We start from the raw sequence: 22,320 nt of genomic DNA on the forward strand, positions 1-22,320 counted from the left end.
TGGAGCGGGATGGCCTGGGTGTCCAAACCCCAGGCCCTTCACTTAAAGAGGAACAATTCTTATTCAAATACGGTAGAAATCCAGCAATGCTTGTCACTCACCAAGTTCGTCAAATGGCCCGGGTGCCGTGCCCCGAACCCGTAGCTTTAGGCAAAACTAATCCTCGAAAAATAAATGAACACGCACTCCTGCAGCCGTGACAGTTGAGGTAAAAAGTAGTAGCTTTATTCCATCAAGTTAAAAGTTGCGTCCTAACGCGTTTCGTATCAAAGGATACGTAATCATAGGCACTTGTTTGCATGCAACCGTTACAGGTATTTAAACATAATTGAAGGAAGTGACGTCCATATTAACCTTACATAGGTATGTTCAATGGACTACAAAGTAAAAGCAATTAACTCTTAACAATCAGGAAAAGAAAACTGCGGAATAACTTTTCTTATACAAAATGTCATCGTGTGAAGAAACACTTAGATATGTTCCACCTTAAAATGTACATCAATTTAACCTGCACATCAATTTGAACAGACATACGTGTCATAAAAATCTAAGCATATACATAACCACAAATCAATTAAATACTACATAAATACTACATAAAACAGATTGACCATAAGACACGACTGAATACATTGGATTCTACAGATTGTACTCGAATGCGATTGCTATAACCTTTTAATATCTATTAAATTTATACCAAAAGTCTCAATGGCTTGAACCTATATTAAAGTTTCTTTTCTGTGCTAGACCCCTCATATGAATATGGATAAGAATAAAAATGAGAATACAATTGAATTACATTTTTGCCATTGTACCTATGTGTTTAGATTCTTATGTTCTACCCAAGCAGCTGAACAGGATTCCGAACCATCAGCAGTAGCACGGCTAACATCTATCGAAATAAATGTTACATTAATTGCAACACTACTTATGTTGTGTATTTGTTAACTTGCAAGAAATGTAACATTCAATCTGCTTTGGTAGACTGTGAAGTAGTTGTCACCCACTTTTTCTATATGACATTTGTGTGTGTGTGCGTGTGATACATCAACAACAGCAATAGTGTCAAATTTACTGGACCCAAGTGAGCTGCGATTGTTGTTGAGCTGCCACCGTTGTTCTTCAGCAGGACCAAATGGGGGGGGGGTGATGGAATGATGTTGTGGGGTGAGACCATGACATTTTGGGGTGCCAGTAAAATCATGGGTGGGGTTATGACGTGGCAGTCAGTAATTGCTGGATGATCTGGTATACCCTATAAATGATAGAAACAGTAGACTTTCTAAAGATTCTATTTTTAAGTGGAGAAATAATAAAGTCTGGTTTGTTATGCAGACCCAACTATATTCCCCATAATTCCTGAAAGTATCAGGCACCGACTATGCTGATTCATTGAGAAATGTCTATGACCAACGATCCAAGTAAAAAACACTGTGCATAAGCCACAAATGTACAAAATGATCAACACAGGAAACCTAGTGATATATAATAGTGCAAATATGTGCCATGTTACCTCTATATGAGACCAATTAGCTTACAGGCATCTATAGAGAAGAAGAACGATGGCACTTAAGGAAACCACACAAACCCAGATAATGCCCTGGGCAGAATGGAAGGGTACAAGGCAGGAATACTAATCACCGTACCAAAAAATTATACAATGAAGTCAAGAAATATTTTGCCTTTATGGTATAGAATGCACACTAAAGTCTTTACAATGGAAATCACATATTCATGTCTGCACGGCTGTAATTCCCCATCACATTCAGTTGCCTTGTACCCTCCTTTTAGATAGGCATATGCTAACGCCATATCAACAGAAGTCTCTCAATTCATTGAAGTTGTGATAAATCTAGAAGCCGAGTCTCTCAAAGGAGCTTTACAGGAAAAAAGTAATTAAAGGGAATTATCTCACGGGGAAAATGATATGCGACTGAATCGTTTTTATGATGAAAAAAAAAAAAGGATGGCACGTGGCTGCAAATCGAAAAGTAAAAAGCTCATAAAGCCCCTGAAATGATTATGTGTTAGTGAATATTCCAACCGATGCCTTCCCTCATTTATACTGGTTAAATAAAACTTTGTTCTTGCAGTGTAAATATAAAAGGAATTACATTAAAATTCAATCAAATCAAGTTACAAATGTACACGTGGCAGGCTTAAAGGAGAAGGAAAGGATAAAACTAAGTAAGCTTTATCAGAAAGGTCTATATAAATACACTAGTAAACCCTGAAAGCAATGCTGCTCTGAGTCCTCTGTCAAAAGAAACACTGCATTTCTTTCCTTCTATTGTGTACACATGGACTTCTGTATCAGACTTACTGTTTTCAACATAAACCTCCAGGGCAGGGCTTGAGCATGATCAGTTTGCTCCTCTCCCCCTCCTTCCTCCCGTCCCTGCTGTAATCTGAGCCCAGAGCTATAAGTGAGCAGGGAGAGACGCAGACAGGAAGTGATGTCACAGCAAACTAATATGACTGCTATCCTAAACAAACACAGACAGTGTCTAGAGCTGTTTACTCAGGTATGGAAAAGCATTCTAAAGAATAAAAATGGCATTCTAGCTTGCACTGTTGTGACTTAACTATTGGCAATAAACTGCCTTGGTAGCTTTCCTTCTCCTTTAAGCGTGCCCAGTATAATATCCAGGTGATTCATAATTATTTCTAATATTGTCCTCTGTATGAATTGTTTTGGAATAGTTTGAGAAGAAATCCCTTTTGTTCTAGTTCATTGTGACTTTTCTGTTTAATGTCAAACGGCACAACAAGCATTACATTCACATGAATTAACAGAATACTGACGCAAGGGGGGGATGGGAGGGATAAGCATTTAACAGAATTGTTGCCTAGGAGAGCCAAAACCTCTACATAATACTATATTTTATATTCAGTTGCGCTGTTGTCAAATCTGCTTTGTGCCTTTAGAGAAACAAATGTAATATAGTATTAACTTATAATAACCCATAAACATTATTAACCTTACTCACTGCATAGCCATTCTTGTAAATAATTACTACAGGTACAGGATCCATTATCTGGAAACCTGTTATCAAGAATGTCCCAAAGACTCAGTTTGATCAAATAATCACAATTTTTAAAAAATATATCCGCAAATTTTTTTAAAATTTTAGCGTCAAAAAGCAAAAAATAAAGTAAAAATTTGCGGTTTAATAAATCGGCCCCTTGGTGTATGAAGATCCGTTACCAGGTCCCATGAATTGTGAATAACAAAAAGTTGTAGAATTGTGAATAACAATACTTATAGAAAAGTTGAGAAAACCGTGACTTTTTCGAGTTGTCGCGCAAAAACTTCGACTTTTTCTTATTGACGCACAAAAGTCAGTGTCAATAATATCCAAAAAACCTCTAATACCACAAATCAAAGAAAGATCTTCCAGCTGTAAAATGGACATCTGGCACTGACTTCTAATGTTTTTGACAGGTTTTCATTGGAGCATTTTCATATTCGGAATTGTCACATAACAAATCATTTTCTTCAACTTTTTTAAAAATGTTGGCCTCAAAAAGCCAAAAAAACATGGTGTATGAAGATCCTTTACTGGAAAAACCCCAGGTCCCATGAATTGTGAATAACAGGTCCCATACCTGTACCAGTTATCTGGAATGCTTGAGACCTGAGGCTTTCTGAATAAGAGACATTTCCATAAATTTGGATCACAACTAAAATACATTTAAACATGAAATAAACCCAACAAAACTCTTATGCCACTGATTAGTTACCATCAAGTACTAGGTACTGTTTTATTATTACAGAGAAAAAGGTACATATTTAAAAAATGTGAATCATTTGATTAAAATGGAGTCTGAGTCTGGAGTTCCTGTATTTCCGAGCTTTCTAAATAATGGGTTTCCGGATAAGGATGCTACCATTTACTCTCATGTCTGATATGAGAACCATGTGCAAACACTCTTTAACCTCATAAGCACCCAATAGGCTACAGCAACACTACTAGTCCTAGGAATTGTCAATAAAAAACCGTCAGAGCCACTCCGGCCATGAGGCAAGTTGAGAATCTTGCCTCAGGTGGCACGGATCAGCCAGTTACAAGGGGCGGCAAAAAGCCGCCTCTGGTAACTTTAAAGGAATTGTTCAGTGTAAAAATAAAAACTGTGTAAATAGATAGACTGTGCAAAATAAAAAATGTTTCTAATATAGTTAGTTAGCCAAAAATGTAATGTATAAAGGCTGGAGTGATTTGATGTATAACATGTCAGTCAGAACTCTACTTCCTGCTTTTCAGCTCTCTTGGTTTACACTGACTGGTTACCCTGGTTACCAGGCAGTAACCAATGAGAGACTTGAGGGGGGCCACATGGGTCATATCTGTTGCTTTTGAATCTGAGCTGAATGCTGTGGATCAATTACAGACTCACTGAACAGAAATGTACCATGTGGCCCCCCTTCAAGTCGCTGACTAACTCAGAGTTATAGAGCTGAAAAGCAGGAAGTTGGATACTGGCTGCTTTATTAGACATCTGTTCACTCCAGCCTTTATATATTACATTTTTGGCTAACTAACTATATTAGAAACATTTTTTATTTTGCACAGCCTATCTATTTACCCAGTTTTTATTTTCACACTGAACTATTCTTTTAAGACTAGCGATGCAGCCTCTACTCGACCTGCTCCGAAGCTACAAGTTAGAATTGCGGAGTGGGAGGGGGGGCGGCATTATAGCTGCTGCCTCAGGCAGCCGCAGCCCCTGAAACGCACCTGAAAACAGTTTAAACTTGAAACATGGCTGTGGAAACAAACAAATGCAATAGTTATGTAAATGTGAAAATTATTAATTTGTGTCTGGAGAATTGAGCATTAAGGCAAGGTGGTGAATATAAAATGTTTGTCAAATTGGTAAGATCACTCTTCTGAGCACTTTTGCAATTTTGTTCACCAGTTTTTAGGATATTAGTGGGTTTTAATTTGATACGACGAACTGACAGATGACTCTTCTCTGACCACTTACTTCACTTCTAAGCAGAGCAATAGCTTAATACTTTCCTTTTCTCACCAACTTACTTACTTTGTTAACAGTGGCTGATTGACTAAAGTGACCATCGGGTGGCACTGCTGCTCCAAAACCACTATATAACTGGTTTAGAAAATGAGAATATTGTGAAAACAAAAACGAATTAATGTCAAATGCAAAAAAATGCTTACAAAATAGCTGTAAGCATTTCTACAATAATGTCATTTACGCATTTACATTTCCCTTTTTATGACTTTTTGCATCAGTCAGATATATTATATGAAGATAGATATCGGCACTCACGATATGGTGGTCATGGTTGCCTGGGTGCTGTCCACCGTAAAGATATATAAAGTTGCAGAGATGAGGCCGCACGCCGCAGGTCTTATGAAGAGGAATCCGATTTTATTAGGCACGACTGACGTTTCGGCTGATACACGTTTATAGCGTTTATACGTTTGTATGTTTTTCATGCACGTCGGTATACACGTCACTTTCTTTGCTGTTTCAGTTGGTTTCCCGCCACAGTATGTTTTTAATCTGGTGTTTGTAGTTCCAGTTCACTTTGAGAAAGGCTGGTGTACCAGCCGAAACATCAGTCGTGCCTAATAAAATCTGATTCCTATATATACTAGGGATGCACCGGATCCAGGATTCAGTTCGGGATTTGGCCAGGATTCTGCCTTTTTCAGCAGGATTCGGATTCGGCCGAATCCTTCTGCCCAGCCGAACCGAATCCTAATTTGCATATGCAAATTAGGGTCGGGAGGGAAATTGCATGACTTTTTGTCACAAAACAAGGAAGTAAAAAATGTTTTCCCCTTCCTACCTCTAATAAGCACATGCAAATTAGGGTTTGGTATTCGGCCAAATCTTTTGCGAAGGATACGGGGGTTCGGCCGAATCCAAAATAGTGGATTCGGTGCATCCCTAATATATATATATATATATATATATATATATATATATATTTACACAGATATTTATATAAAATGTTTGTGCCACGTCTGCCATTTTTCTTGCACAATGTCATTTAACGTTGAATTATTGAACGATTTCTATTTTGAAGTCAACACTTTAATATTTCTATTTATGACATCCTTTGGAGAGTTTGACACATAATAAGCACAAAGATCTCAGGGGCTTTATGAGACAGAATGTCTGGTCTTGTTCCTTTTATTTAATGGATGTCAACTGCAAAAAAAGGAAGCGGTAACACTATAGCTTCTAATCATAAAACATGACACTGGCAGATGTAAAGAAAGGGTGTGCAATTAAGAAATAAAAACCTCCAATAGCAGACATGTGCCTTGGATGTGAATAATTTGTATTATACATACAGGGGCTCATTTATTATAACCTCAATTTTTTTTCTGGTCAAGGTTTTTAGTTGGAAAACTCAAATTTTTCATGCGGAAACAAACTCCAATCTTTAGAGATTTATCATACCCCAAAGCTGCTAAAAATCAAAAAATACTCCAACTCAAGCCTGTTGAGGTCATGTAGAAGTCAACGGCAGATGTCCCTGAAGTTGTTTCCCGATATTGTGATCTGCGCTGGATAATCTGATAAAGTCGGGGGTTTTGTCTGATAATCCGATAACGTGTTTTCACAGCGAAAATTTGATTGACTCTCCGAAAATGTTATCGAATTTTTTCTCTCCGTGAAAACTAAAATTATCGGACAAAAACCCATTCAGGTATGGGATCTGCTTAACGGGAACTCCACATTACAAGAATGCAGCCTCTCATAAACTCCATTTTAATCAAATAATTCAAATTGTTTAAAAATGATAAATTTTTCTCTGTAATAATAAAACAGTACCTTGTACTAGACATATATTAGGCAAAACAATTCTATTGGGTTTAATTAACGTTGAAATAATTTTTTTGTAGATTACAGTAAATTACAAAGAGACCCCTTATCAAGAAAACCGTCGGTCCCAAGTTTTATGGAAAACGGTCACTATAATTTAAAAACTGCTAAAATCTTGAAAACCAGAATTCCAAAAATGTTTTTTTTTTTTGGAGGTTTTATATTTCCTTTACCGCCAATCAGTTTGTCCCATTTTTTAGCTTATATAAGTACAGGATTAATGAAATTGTTAACAGTATTTTTACAGTATGTTTTACAGTATAAATTAAATCATACTACATTGCATTAAGTGAATCTGAGAACTTCGCTATTGTGAATTTTAATTGAATGCTGGTGATTCCCATTTTTGACATATTTTCTAAAATGAAAATAAATTTGCTCCCAAGTGGGTCAGGCTCAAAAATCCCCAAGGAAATGTCCTATTCTTTAAATAAGAAGCTGTTCTGGTTTCACATACACACAGTATTCCTTTGAGATTATTTGCTGCAACCGCATAGTCCTGCTGCCTCTTCCCACTCCATGGTATTGGCTGGATTCCTATGTATCTGTAACATGGTCACTCCACATCAATTTCAGATCACAAAAGGGGTCTAGAAATTAAAAAGCCTGAATGTCTGGTCTAAAGAAAATATAATTTATATAAATAAATAAATGTGACGGTTGTCCTGAGATGCTAAGACGCTTCCTAAGAATGTATTACATAAGAATATGTCTAAGAATATATTAATTTAATTCAGGTGGAGACTATCCTATGCAACATGTCTGTATCATTACTCCACTTTTATTAGAATACAATTCCCGTGTATACACACGATCATCTGCAGAAAATTATTTACTTTTCTGGCAGTCAAATTAAAGAGCAATGCCGGGAAGCTGAGCTCTTTATCTCTACCCAGTCCTAATACTGGTTTTAAGCCTCAGCTACCGATTCCCTTGTCACACTCTTTTAAGCTCAGGGCCGGCCTTAGGCCTATTGGACCAATTGGGCCCAATAGGGCCCCGCACCTCTGGGGGCCCCGCACCAGAGGGCAGCACAGATAGTATTTCCCCCAGCACATGATGCTGCCTGGCCTGCCCCCAAATCCAGCCCACCCCCAACTCTGATAAGCCAGCCTATGCCCCAACTCCATAGGTCTAGCCTGCCCCCAACTCTCATAGGCCCAGCTTTCCTCCAACTTTGATAGGCCCTGCCTGCCCCCAATCCAACCAAGCCTGCTCCCAAGCTGAATCGGCCCAGCCTGCCCCAAACTAATTGGCCCAGTCCACTCTCCTATTTCCTCCCTCTCTCTCTTACCCTGTGTGCCCCTATTATGTGCCCCTATTTCATCCCTCTCACTCTCTTACCTTGTCTGCCCCTTTCCTTTCTATTTTGTGCCTGTATGCCCTTATTTTCCTAAATACTTGTTGTGTCAGTAGCCAGCAACACTTTGTCTAGGGGCCCCGCCAACATGGTTCCAATTGGGCCCCACATTTGATAGGACCAGCCCTGTTTAAGCTTGAATGAAAACTGAAGCTCATTTGTATCACCTTTCTCCTACTGTCATCTCATGAAGGTGTGAGGAGGAAAGACTCTTTCCAATTCATATTCTTTTGCCAATTTGTTTCCAGCCGGAGGATGAACACAGATGCGTTGGGTGGAAGCTGACAATTGTTTCAACAAAATAAGTCATCTAAAAATTCTACTGCCGACAGATTTGGTTAAGGGGAAAGATTTGCAGGTATGACAGCATTGTGCAATTTCAATCATGAATATTTTATAATCTCAAATAAAGGAAAAACGCTTTAAGTGGAAGGAAAATCAACGGAAATCACAACTGTCAAGTTACAGCAGAAACTACAATTAAAATGAATGTTACCATTGTAAATATAAACAAATTTATTGCTAGCAATGATCAACAACCTGCACCTAGATTAAAATACAGGTATGGGACCTGTTATCCAGAATGTTCGGGGCCTGAGGTTTTCCAGATAACGGATCTGTCCTTAATTTGGATCTTCATGCCTTATGTCTACCATAAAATCATGCAAACATTAAATAAACCCAATAGGTACGTACCGAAGGTACTGTTAAATTATTACAGAGAAGAAGGAAATCGTTTTAAAAAAAATTGTATTATATGGATAAAATGGAGTCTATGGAAGATGGTCTTCCGTTAATTCAGAGCTTTCTGGATAATGGGTTTCCGGATAACAGATCCCATAGCCAAGACACTGCTGGATTATGCCTTTCAGGCAATGGGCCAGATTCAATTCAGAGAGAAAAAGTTATATCATGGTTTATTACGAGAAAAGATTCAATTTGAGGAGAAAAAACTTCTCCAAATTCAGTTTTTTTTCCCATAGACTTCAATAGATTTTCCACGTGATAAACAGTGACAAGTTTTTTTCAACTGAATTACTTCTCAAATTAAATCTGGTCCATGACATTTCACATGATAAAACTTTTTCTCCCTGAATTGAATCTGGCCCAGTATGTTTTGTTGCATATTGGTCCAGATTCAAATCAACGAGAAAAAGATTCATCTCTGTTTATCACTCTATTGGATATAAATGTAACTGAATTTGGGAAAAAAGTTTTTTCTCCTTGAATTGAATCTCGTCCATGAGTTTTCACGTGATAAATCACGAGATAACTTTTTCTCCCTGAATCGAATCTGGCCCATTGTGTTTTAATATGTAACTCAAATTGCACTGCAACTGTTGGTAACAAACTATTGGAGTAATGTATTATAGGTTGTTAAATTAATAAAAAAACACATGCAACTAATTTGTGAAAATAATATTCAATTTGCTGATTTTAGCATTTATATATGTATTGCCAATCCGCAAAGATATTAAGTGGCTTGTCTGCTTGACGTTTGCAGCAATATGCAATGCATCTAATATATTTTCTTATGGTCTATAGACCATAAAAATGCCATCTTCCAGCATTATCTTTTGGGAATACAGTTATGGGATCTACTATCTGGAATGTTTGAGAACTAGGGTTTTCCAGATAAGGAATCTTACTGCACTTTGGATCTCCATACCTTAAGTCTGCTAAACATTATGTAAACTTTAAGGGGGTTATTTACTAAAACTCTGGCTTTTTGGAGCTACAACTTTTTTCGTGGGAAAAAAATAGAGTTTTTTGAGATCTATTATACCCCGATGCTGCAAAAAGCCTGATCTGAAAATCCGCCATCTCAGACCTGTCAAGGTCATGTGTAAGTCTGGGGAGATGTCCCTATCCAAATTTAAAAATTTTGTGGTTTGGAATGGGTTTAGCCTGATAAATTTGGGGTTTTGAGCAAAAACCTGACAAAATCGAGAAATTTGGGTAAAAAGTCCAAGAAAAACATATGAGTCGGATTTTCACTTGATTTTATTGTTTTTTTCCCAATTCATTTGACTTATTTTATTAAAAAATATGGTAAAATCAGGCATGGAAGTTTGGTCAAGCTTTTTTCATTTTAATTATGAGATAAATTTGGATTTTAGAAGAATTCAGTCTGCCCTGTACACAAGGTTACCGCTGAAGTATCCTGCAGTTAACTATGAACAATATTCTCTGGATTGTTAAGGAGGGGGCGGTGGGAAAGGTTTATGGAAGGTTTATCTTCCCTTTAATTAAATGTGACATAAAAAAGCTTAAAAGAGAATGTGTTGTTTCAGTGAACCGATAAACCATCGATATCTTGACAATGGCTAATTTATATCAAGAGGGATAATAGTCTGTTATCCATCATAGAAATTCAATAATAGAGCAGATTCACTGTTTAATAAAAGAGAAAAATGTGACATTTTGCTGGGCACAAAATAAATCATTATTGTCTGAACTTTACATTTTCTTGCTGTCTCCTTAGTCATTTGTGGTATTGATTAATTACCCGTCCCCTTTTACTAATGAAAGAGATGGCAAGCATAAAGTGTGCTCAATAGGAGGATATTATGTGCAATTAATAATTCATACCATGGCCTACATTTCCACTTAATAAAAATATAAGCACTTTTTTTGTGCTTAATTAAAGTAATAATACAAAACTGCATTTTTACATCAAACAAGAAAGGGTATCTGGATCTACTTTGTGCCATTAACGAGAGTCTGCACATCCAGCTTGAACCAATGAGTGACGATGGCTAAAGGTGGACTTTGAATTTTAGTACAGGTATGGGACCTGCTATTCAGAATGCTTGTGACCTGGAGCTTACCAGATAATGGATCTTTCTGTAATTTGGATCTTCATACCTTAAGTCTACTAGAAAATCATGTAAACATTAAATAAACCCAATAGGCTGGTTTTGCTTCCAATAAGGATTAATTATATCTTAATTTGGATCAAGTACAAGCTACTGTTTTATTATTACAGAGAAAAAGGAAATAACTTTTGAAAATCTGGATTATTTGGATAAAATGGAAACAAAGTCTGAGCTTTCTGGGTAATGGGTTTCCGGATAACGGATCCCATACCTGTATCAGGGTCATAAATAAAGTGCTACTTGTTCATTCCCACAAATGAGCATTTTAGGTAAGGGGTAGTATGTACACAATGTAGTTATTTAGCTAATTATTATAGGGATACAATTAAATCTGGAAAAAATTGTTCCTAAAAGATAAAGGCCATATCGGTTATATACAGGGGTTTCCAAATCAATATAGAGATGGGATCTGTTATCCAAAAACCTGTTATCTAAAGAATTATGGGATGGCTTTCTCCCACAGACTCCATTTTAATAAAATCATTCTCATTTTTAAAAATGATTTTCTTTTTTTCTGTAATAATAAAACAGTAGCTTGTACTTGATCCCAACTAAGATATAATTAATCCTTATTGGAGACAAAACCACCTTATTGATGTTTTTTTCAAGGTTTAAATGATTTTAATCAACTTACAGTATGGTGATCCAAATTATGGAGAGATCCCTTATCCGGAAAACCCCAGGTCCAGGGCATTCTGGATTACAGGTCCCATACCTGGATTAATGTAGATTTTATGGGTCAAATACACCAATATTAATTTTCGGAAAACTGGTCAAAGACATATTCTTTCACACCAATATTATTTTAGAGGCCCTGTTTAAAGGTAGAAAACAGGGCCAGAAGTAGGGCTAGTCAGAAGAGGCATGTGCCTAGGGCGCAATGAAGTGGGAGCGCCAAGCACGTACCTATTCTTTCGCCTACCCCTGGCCTGGACCCTTGTTCCCTCACCTCCACTCTCCAGGCTCCTCCGGGTTTGGTAGGAAAACACTGAATTTTTACCCCTACAGGCAGCACTGGGAGGGCTTACCTTGTTAAGTAGGTGGCCTTGGTTACCACTAACAATAATAATGTTGAGCTAAGATATGTTTATGCACTTTCAAACTGCGTTCTAGAGGGATTAGTGAGTATGTTCTAGATCAGGGGTGTCCAAAAGGTCGATCGGAATCTACCAATAGACCTTTAGTTGGTGATCAGTAGATCTCAAGACACCGTCAACAAACAGCTTGACTAAATTACCCTTCTGTTTTATTCTTTTCATTCAGATATTAATTCTGTTATGGTTACGTAAGAAATAGTTACATAATATAAATTCTCTTATAAATTAATATAATATTTAAGTCATTTAAGTAATATTTTCCAATGGACCAGATGCCAACACTGATATTATGGATGTAAATCATAATGGGACAACATCACTAAAAGTATACCCCACATTAGTAAAGTATGGGCACTCCTGCTCTAGATATCTAATAACATACTGTATCTTCCCCTAAACTATTTTGTGATCTTAAATACTCAATGGGTCCAATTAGCTGTGTCATGCCATAGAAGTCAAAAAAATTTGATTCTTTAAACCTTTTGATAACAATTAGGCTGCAAGAATGGCAACTTTATTGGACTACTTAATCGTCTATGACTATAAACATTCTCATTTTAGTTGGGGTTTGTGAATCCTCTCTGAATTGCATGTCTATAAGGAAGCCTCTGCAAGCCCTCTCCTCTACAAACTCTGGGTCATTTCATGTATCGCCTAAAGACTAAAGCAGACAATAAAGATATTTTTTTCTCGACGGTAAAAAAAAGAATTCATCGCAGTCCCACATTAATCATTAATATAAATTACTAAAGACATGACTGCAAAATTACTGATCAAATTACATAGTTCATTTGGGTTGAAACAAAAAAGACAATTATCCATCAAGGTCAGACCTTCTGTGTATCTCTCCCCGGCATCACTGACCAGCAGTGGGGGGAAAACGCTACTTGGCTGTGGGCCTCTCTATAAATACATACATCCACACAATACAATACATACACAAACATGAGCTGCATAGGCCTTACCAGTGATATATATAAAAAGGCAACTTTATGATTGTATCCCTTGAGGCAATGAATGCAAGAGAATATTTTATTAGATTTTATTAGCTTTCGCAGATGCTGACTGACACTGCCTACAGTTGCAGAGACTGGTATTGACAATCAAAATTCAAAAACTTCTGGATTAGGTAGGCCTGTAACTTCATTTATATATATCTGACAGTCCTGCAACTTGAGGTCCCAATCATAGCTTTCCATGGAATAAACCAAGTATGGGATCCGTTATCCGGAAACCCATTATCAAGAAACCAAATCACAGAAAGGCCATCTCCCACAGACTCCAATTTATCCAAACTTTTTAAAATATTTGCTTTTTCTGTGTAATAATAAAACAGTACCTTGTACTTGATCTAAATTAAGATATAATTAATCCTTATTGGAAACAAAACCAGCCTATTAGGTTTATTTAATGTTTAAATGATTTTCTAGTAGACTTAAAATCCATATTATAAAAAGACCCCATATGGCAAACCCATGCACATCACAAACACAGTGCATGTGCAGCATGTGCAATTTTCCCTGCAGTGCTCTAAGAGCACAAACAGATGATATTTAGAGAAGCAAATATAACTTATGCTTACAGAATAGCAAACAAAAGGGGTATGTAGGTCACACAGCTTTATCGCTTGAAGGAATATATAACTCATAGTTAAAATGCAGTTAGCAGAAAATACACTTTTTTTGCCATGAAGACAATCACAATGAAGAAAGCGCAAGTTCTACAAACTCAAATTTATCTCATATAGTTATTAAACCAAGCTCGACCAAACTCCCATCCATGATTTTATCTTATTTATCAATAGAATAACTCAAAAAAGTCGGGTCGGGAAAAAATCTATAAAATCTAGCATAACTCAAATTTGGATTTGCAGCTGAATCGCACAATTTTTTCAGGTTATCCCCTTAAAACCCTGAATTTTTTCGGATTATCAAACTAAACTCAGCACAGATCGCAATATCTTCAAATTGTAAAAGGGACATCTGCCATTGATTTATACACAACCTCAAAAGGATTCAGATGGTGGATTTTGGGATTCTGGCTTTTTGCAGCTTCGGGGTACAATAAATCTCCAAAAAATGTAGTCTTTTTCCTCTGAAAATTCATGTTTTTGCTCAAAAAACCTGGACCCGAAACAAATCGAGTTTAGTAAATATGGCAGTATGTTGGCGGTTTCCTAAATTGGAAGGATCTACGGTTTTTTGTGGATAACAAGTTGTCTAATTCCAGGCAGTATCACTCCGTAGATACGAAAGCAAATAAAGTAGGGCATTAACTCAAGGAATGAAAACATAATTTTGCCTCTTTATAGGTCCCTGGTAAGGCCTCACCTGGAGTATGCAGTGCAGTTTTGGCCTCCAGTCCTTAAAAATGATATAAAGGAGCTGGAGAGAGTGCAGTCAATATTTCTCTGACTAATTCTAAGCAGTTATAATGGTCACTCTGTAACAGACTTTAGTTAAACTTCAAGTCAGAGATCATGCTCTGTAGGGACAGAAGCTGCTGATGTAACATATCATATTGTAACAGTTTTTCAAGTTGGCCCCAAAGCTTACTTATCTGCTACTGAGCAAGAGCGAACTTAACACTAATTTAATTGATTTTAAATATATATTGCAGAAAAAAATAGGTACCCCTTGAAATTAGGGTTGTCACCTTTCTGAATTACTTGTTTTGGACTGCAGGGGGGAGTTTCTGGTGATTTCATGGGGTGGACAATGGGTCTATGATATCAGGGGTGTGGAAATGGGTGGATTAGGGAAATGTAAATAAAGGTTTACACTTTTGGAAGGGGAGGAGATATGTAAATGTGTAATACCAGCCCAGTTCTAGCTCATGATTTACTGGCTAGGTCGGTCAAGTACCAGCCAGGTGAAAACCCTACTTCAATCTGTGAAGCAAGGGGAATGTATTACCAAGCACAGAGTATTCCTGATGCAAGGAGGTGGTTGATGATTTTGCTTTTGTGCCATTATCTCTTTAAGACTGATAGCAGTAATATTAAGAAGTCACAACATGAAGTTACATTATCAAGTATTTGATTATGCTTTATAAATAATAACATCTTCTGATCTCTACATAAGAAACACAAGAATATGAATCAAACCCAAATGTAAAGAGCAAATGTTGACTAGAAAGCTTAACAAAACAGAGTTCAAGTGCAAATCTTTACTGGCATGTCAGGTTTAATTTAATAATTGATATCATCCAGTGTACCATGTCTAATCCTGATACATTATTTAGAACAAAAGAATAATCACAGAAGCAAAGCAACGGCTTCACTCCGAACTTCCTCCTATTTTTATGGACCGTTGGAAGCTCCTTAACAGCAAGTGCATTTACTGTGTCCCACTTTTCATTCGGTTTATTTGTTAATCATAAATCAATGATGTTTTGTTGGGAAATTCAGCATTCCTACTTACTGTATTGGTTCTTGGGAAGCGTTTCGCTTGACAGCTATGACATTAAAGGCAGATGGAGCGAGTGCTATCTTTCGGACGGAATTTTTTGCCACCACCAAGGATCAAGTAAGATGTGAAGTAAAGGTCGTTCTTCGCACACAACAGGGAGCAATTTAGGTAGAAATATACCTGCATTTTACAGCTTTGCACAATGTGAACGTCTATTTAGCCAAAGGACATGGAGATGTAGTTTGCACAACCGCCCGAGATCCATACAACTCTATGCCATTTCAGCTATCCCTGTTCAGTTGGTTGGGCATTTCTGCAGAGATCGATCAACATTTAACTGCTAATTATTACATGACCTTAACCGCCCTGGAGAGCCTTCTGCCCCCAACCCAACTCAAGTTTTATCATGTGAAAACTCCATTGATGTCTATAAGAAAAATCTGGAACTGAATTAGGAGAAAAGATCTTTCTTCTGGAAATTAATCTCGTCCCTGAGTTTTCACTCATGGGCAAGATAACTTGTTTTCACTGAATTAAATCTGGCCCGATATTTGTAAAAAAATTATAGGGATCATTTACAAAGCATCCGTAAGCAAAGGGCGCACTAAAATGGAAGTAATGAAGAGAGAATATTGATTAAATTGCTTCTACACTTCTGTCAATAGGCCTAATTTATAACCACAGTGCAGTTTGAAAAGTCCAATTATTATTATTGTTGTTTCATAATAAAACATGTGCCTATAAGTCCAGTATCCCTGTGTCCACCAGGGGTCTTACACTTGGTACAATTTCGGTTGATATGTTAAAATGTACACAATTGTGCCTCGACATGAATTGGACTCAAATGAAATTTTTGTGTTGGGATGTCATAATTCCCATCCATGACATCCATGACACATGCCGGATGGTTCCCCACCACTAACAGATGCACTTCATGAGATTCCTTCGAACAGACTGGTGGAGCACATTGTCACCAATGAATGGTGTCAATTTGTGCAATGACTGTTGCCATTTTGCACAACCACAACCATGATTGTGCTTGGTAAGTGAGCCCCAATGTGCCCAATGTGCTTCTAATGAATGGTGAACAACTAAACCGACTGACGGGGAACCCTAGAGCTGATGGTAGCAGGTTGTGTTAACAAGCACAATGGACTCGGGAATCGGATGCAAACACCGAAACATTTGAGTTGCATTTAAACTGCATTTTGTACACTGTAATAGAGTTTGTAAATAACCCCCTTCTATTTTCCCCATTTTTAAGCCATAAAGCCATTTTATCTGTTATTTCAGTGCCATATAATCTCCTCTTCACAAAGAGCTGTAAGCACATAAGTTTGTTATTATCTTTAGAAAGTAATTGCAGGGTGAAATGAACCTAATAAATGAATTTAAATGTTGGCAAACGAGCAGCTTTGAATTCATCTCATTGCAGCGCTAAAGGATGATTACTGTTGATCTTTCTGCTGGGAGAAATTTGAGTTGCCTTCTAAAGCGTGATATATAGTCTCTGGCATTTCCTTTGTTCTGTTCAGTGCACTCGCTGAGCAAACACAGTTAATAATTTCTAGCAAATAAAAATGGAGTGACTCAACTAAAAGAGCCATATAACCGACAACGGTATTTGTATAATACAAAATGACTTTTTATCTCATGGGGAAATGGCTAAAATACTGTAGCTTTTCATTTCAATTATTTTTCAGAACACTACACTTAAATGTAATCACTTTCACAGGGTGTAGGATAAAAGGTTTAATCCGGTAAAGCCTGTAATATAAGAGAACGGTTTTAATCAGGAATTGTTTTTTTTCCCAGCAAGAATCCCAAGGTACCAGCAGGTTTATCCATGGGACATTGTGCATGCCACCTTTTAGTCTAAAGCCTTTGGTCCTATATGATGCTACCCGAGTGCATAGAGATTACCCAGACAGATAATTTCTGGCACACATTATGGGTTATGCACAACCACAAATACATTGTGCAAAGTGCACAGTTTGAAGGCAAATAACCATGTTTTTTTACCTACAGATGATGTCCTACAATTACACTATCATTCCAGAGTTCTGTTCAACCCAGCTGTGTCTGATAAGTCAAAACAAGTGCAATTATGCAAGCATTTGTTAATCGGGTGTACATTTTTTAATTTAGATTTTTGAAGTAGGAATATCGCATTAAAATTAATTATAGCCATTAAAATAGCATTATTGTTTGATTTATTGGGTGCCTATTCATGCAGCCTGCCATGGGAAACCCGGAAATTAACTTCAATTACAGGGTGGGTGGCAATTTATCCTTGGGTCAAAAGATACACATGCAAAGAGCAGGTTTGAATGCAAATACCTTTGCCAAATGGTGTCAATACACGCAACATTTGTGTAAGTACAACCTCACTTGCTGTTCTAAATGAGCCCTATTTTCAACACTGGTTTTGGATGAGTGCAGGTTAAAGGAGAAGGAAAGCTACGGAGGCATTTTATTGCCAATAGATTAGCTGCAATAGTACAAGCTAGAATGCTAAATTTATTCTGTAGAATGTTTTACCATACCTGAGTAAAAAGCTCTAGAAACTCTCTGTTTGTTTAGGATAGGAGCTGCAGTATTAATGTGGTGTGACATCACTTCCTGCATGAGTCTCTCCCTGCTCTGGGCTCAGATTACAGTAGAGAAGGGAGGGGTGGGGGGAGAGAGCAAACTGAGCATGCTCTTGCCCAGGGCAATGAGGTTTAAGCTGAAAACAGGAAGTCTGATACAGAAGCCCATGAGTACACAATAGAAGGAAAGAAATGCTGTGTTTCTTTTGACAGGGGACTCAGAGCAACATTACTTTGGGGGTTTACTGGTATATTTAGATGGACCTTTCTGATAAGGCTTACTTAGTTTTAACCTTTCCTTCTCCTTTAAAAGACGAGGGAAGACTGAAAACAATAAGGAGTGCGGGGAAAGGTTTACCTAATTGCAGGCTAACAGTGGAGTCATTTTGCTGAAGCATGGCTCCTTTTAAAAGATCCTTTGTGAAAGCCGCTAAGTAAAGCAATAACTTTACCCAAAATCATCTTTCTGGCCTAAAGATGAAGACTCCCACGCATGCGCAATAGTTATTCTTTTGTTTTTGCGCTTGCACAAGGCTTATATTTCGAGAGCTTTCAACCCTGCGTTCTGTTTCTCACGAACCAGCATAATGTGCGCATAATACAGGCAAGGAAAGGACATGCACGGTGACGCAAACCGGTTAAAGATGGTGGACGCAATCTCGTAATAAAAATAATAATTACTGGGTAAAATTATTGCTTTTTACAGAAGGTATTTCCAAAAAAACACGGTAGCGATCTGGGAGAGGGGAATGCAAATACTCAAATGATTCACTTTGTAAAACCCGGCTTTCCTTGTCCTTTAAATATTTTTTTATGTGTTCAGAACTATTCTCCTGCTTCTCAGAAAGCAATTATGCCACGATATAGACATCAATTATGTAAGGTTCATTATAGTGCTTGACAACAGTTTAGCCACAGCGACTGTTCATAAATGTTACAGTAGGTTTCATTGGGGTATTGTGATAAGAGATGCAAAGTTCTAGTAACCCATAGTAACCAATTAGCAGGTAATATTCACCACTCTACTTCAAAAAAGTAATCACTTCAACGGTTGCTATGGTTTACTAAAATGAAGCAAACTTTGCATCTATTAATACATGGCACCCACTATATCCAAAATGCTAACTAAGTACTAAGTATTGATTGTGTTTGCAACATAACTCAAAGTGTTGTAAATTTGGCTGTTGAATTTGTGTGAAAGCAAACATGGTGGAGAGGTTCATGCTAGTACATTTGCCCTTTCAAAATTGATCCATCATTAGTGGCCATTATTTTGCCATGTACAAACAAAATGCAGATATCAGAAATTCTATTATTTTACCAATTTGTTGCCATCATTCCAAATGGAGAAACTGGAGCATAAAAGGTTCTACCAACAAGCTCCTTAGTTGCTACCAAGTACTACACAAAATAGATCCAAGCCATCCAACTAGGCACCACGTTTGGTAGCTTGGTTCCCATGAAAAATTTGTACTGTATTGTATTATGATATCATAGCTGCTAATCACCGAAGGTAATTATGAGTGAGTGTCCATTGTTAGGTTCAATTAGCTTGTTCCTGGGTGTTATATTCCTTGTGATCTTTAGTGTATTGACCCTTGCCTGCTTGATTAACTACTCTGACCTCTCCAACCCTGATCCTGCCTGTCTGTGACTATTCTGACCTCTCCAATCCTGATCCTTTGCCTTTCCACTGACTATTCTACATTCTCCAATGCTGATTCCAGCCTGTCTGACGATTCTCTGCTTGTACTGGCCCGGCCTGCCTGTTCCTGGTGGTGTACTTCCTCCCAGTATCCTGGTGAGACTATCATGCCCCTTTGCTCGTCCAGAACCGTTAGCTTTGCTCCTCTCTCTATTAAGACCTGGCGGCATCCGATTAGCCGAGGGCTCCTCCCAAGGTGAAAGGTGGTGGTTAAAGGCAGAAGTGAGAGCCGTGACCAGGGAGCTTAGCTTGGGTTCTGGATATTGGGTGCCGAATGTGACAGTGAGTTAAACTGTGGAAGATCCAAGGACCATTTAGTGTAATAGTGTAACATTGTGCAATGGGGTTGACTCTTTGTATATTAAGGATAGAGTAAATGCGGGATAGGAGTTGCTTACTACTCGGTGTCCTTAAAAGCTCCCCTAGTCAAGACAGGGTTACCTTGGAGGAATCAGAGAATTTGATATTAATTGCATGTCTGAGCTGAAGATATCTGTACCACACTAGGAAGTTTATACTCCATAGTTAGGGCTGCAAAGGACTCATCATACAGTTGACCAATATATTTAATTTTAAAATTTTCCAAGAGTGACGGGTCCGGTACTGTAAGAAAGTGGTGTACCTGGGGATTGCACCACAGAGGCGTATGTGGGGAAATCGCGATTTGTAGGGTTGTGTTTTTTCCATATTGGGATTAACATTCCCAGTGTGGTAGGGGGGCATCCCCTTTGAGTGGTTCCCCTAATGGGAGTATTTGCTAATGCTTCAATTGACCCTGCTGCTTCTGCTGAGATGGGTAAGGTGGCATTTTTTAGCTGAAGGAGAGAACCACCAGGTTACATACACTAACTGGGCAGCTAGATAATACAATAAGAAGTGTGGTAGTGCCAAACCACCGTTCTTCTTTGGGGCTGTTAGGGTTTGAAGGTTTATACGAGGTTGTTTGTTGTTCCACACAAAAAAGCATATCATGGATTCTGGTAAATAGGCTGTTTGGAAGTGGAATCGGGAAGTTGTGAAATAGGTATAACAGTTTGGGAAGCACCACCATTTTTATGAGGTTAACTCACCCAGTAGGTTGAGCGGGAGTCTCGATCAGTGCATGAAGTTGGTGCCAAACTGTATCACCGGGTCAATGTTTAGCACTCTATATCTATATGGATTTGCATTGACCCACACTCTCAGGTATTTAAACATTTCAACACATTTTAGCTCTGTTGGGAGTGCAGGGATGAAGGGCACAGAGTTTAGCCGCATCAAGGTGGACTTTTGCCAATTAACTTGGAGACCTGAGACTTCCCCAAATTGGTTAACTAGCTTTGGTTAGTTAGTTAGCTAGGACTTTTGCTATCATTGGATAGGAGTGCTATGGGTCTGTAAGCTGCTGTATCACCTCCCTTCTTAGGTATAAGGATTATGAGTGCTTCCCTAAGAGAGGGGGGTAAGGTACCAGTCTCAAGGGCCGTCTGGTATAGCTGGAGCATATTTGGGGCCAAAGTGTCTAAGTTGAGCTTATACCAGTCTACTGGGATGCCATCTAAACCCGGCTTCTTCCCAGAGGGGAATGAGGAGTTATTCTTAGATATTCACTCAGATTTCGGGTATTCCCCTGGGGAAAGTTATTTAGTTGTCAAGTATAAATGGTAAAAACAATACAGGTGTGGGACCTGTTTTATTATTACAGAGAAAAGTAAATCATTTTTAAAAATATGGATTATTTCAATAAAATGGAGTCCAAATTACGGAATGAAGATGGCCGTTCTGTATTTCGGAGCTTTCTGGATAACGGGTTTCCAGATAACGGATCCCATACCTGTATTAAAAAAATCACTTTATGCCTAAAGGTTCAATTTGTATAACATTTGTGCCACAAACAGTCTGTGTAAAGCGGAATAGCATGGGGTTGATTTCTAAATGCTGGTGCAGTTACCTATCCAACCAATCAGAACCTTACTTTAGTTTTCTTAATTGTAGCAGACTGACTAGAACTAACTGCTAATTGGTTGCTATTGGTAATTGTATTAATGTAAAATATAACATATACCAGTCCCAGTAACTTTGTTCTCTCTTGTTAGTTCCATGCTATGTGCTGCTTCAGTGGTCCCCTGCCCCTTAGCCCTAACTATCCCCACTCTCTCTTCTTCCCACTGCCCTCTGAAACTTTTGGACAACTGGAATGACTTTCAGTGGGAAAAAGTGAACATTTCAAGGAGTGATTACTTTACTTTCTTATTCACTACTTCAAGGTATTTTGCACCAATCGTCTTTTACTTCAACTTCTTTAAAGGCATTAAGTATTGACTACTTCCTTGGCTTCATATACATGAATCCATTTGGGCAGTTACAAACTATACGGCAATTAAAAAGTAATTAAGAAGTGTAATTAAAGTAGTAGTCTGAAGGAAAAGAAA

At 37.9% G+C, this 22,320-nt stretch overlaps 1 protein-coding gene across 1 annotated transcript in view; it reads right to left on the bottom strand.

Moving 5' to 3' along the window:
* The window catches only part of gpr158.L (G protein-coupled receptor 158 L homeolog), a 124,771-nt gene that overhangs the window by 15,873 nt on the left and 86,578 nt on the right, over positions 1 to 22,320 (bottom strand). The window lies entirely within an intron of this gene.

This window comes from Xenopus laevis, chromosome 6L, assembly GCF_017654675.1.
Source record: "Xenopus laevis strain J_2021 chromosome 6L, Xenopus_laevis_v10.1, whole genome shotgun sequence".
Classification (NCBI taxonomy): domain Eukaryota; kingdom Metazoa; phylum Chordata; class Amphibia; order Anura; family Pipidae; genus Xenopus; species Xenopus laevis.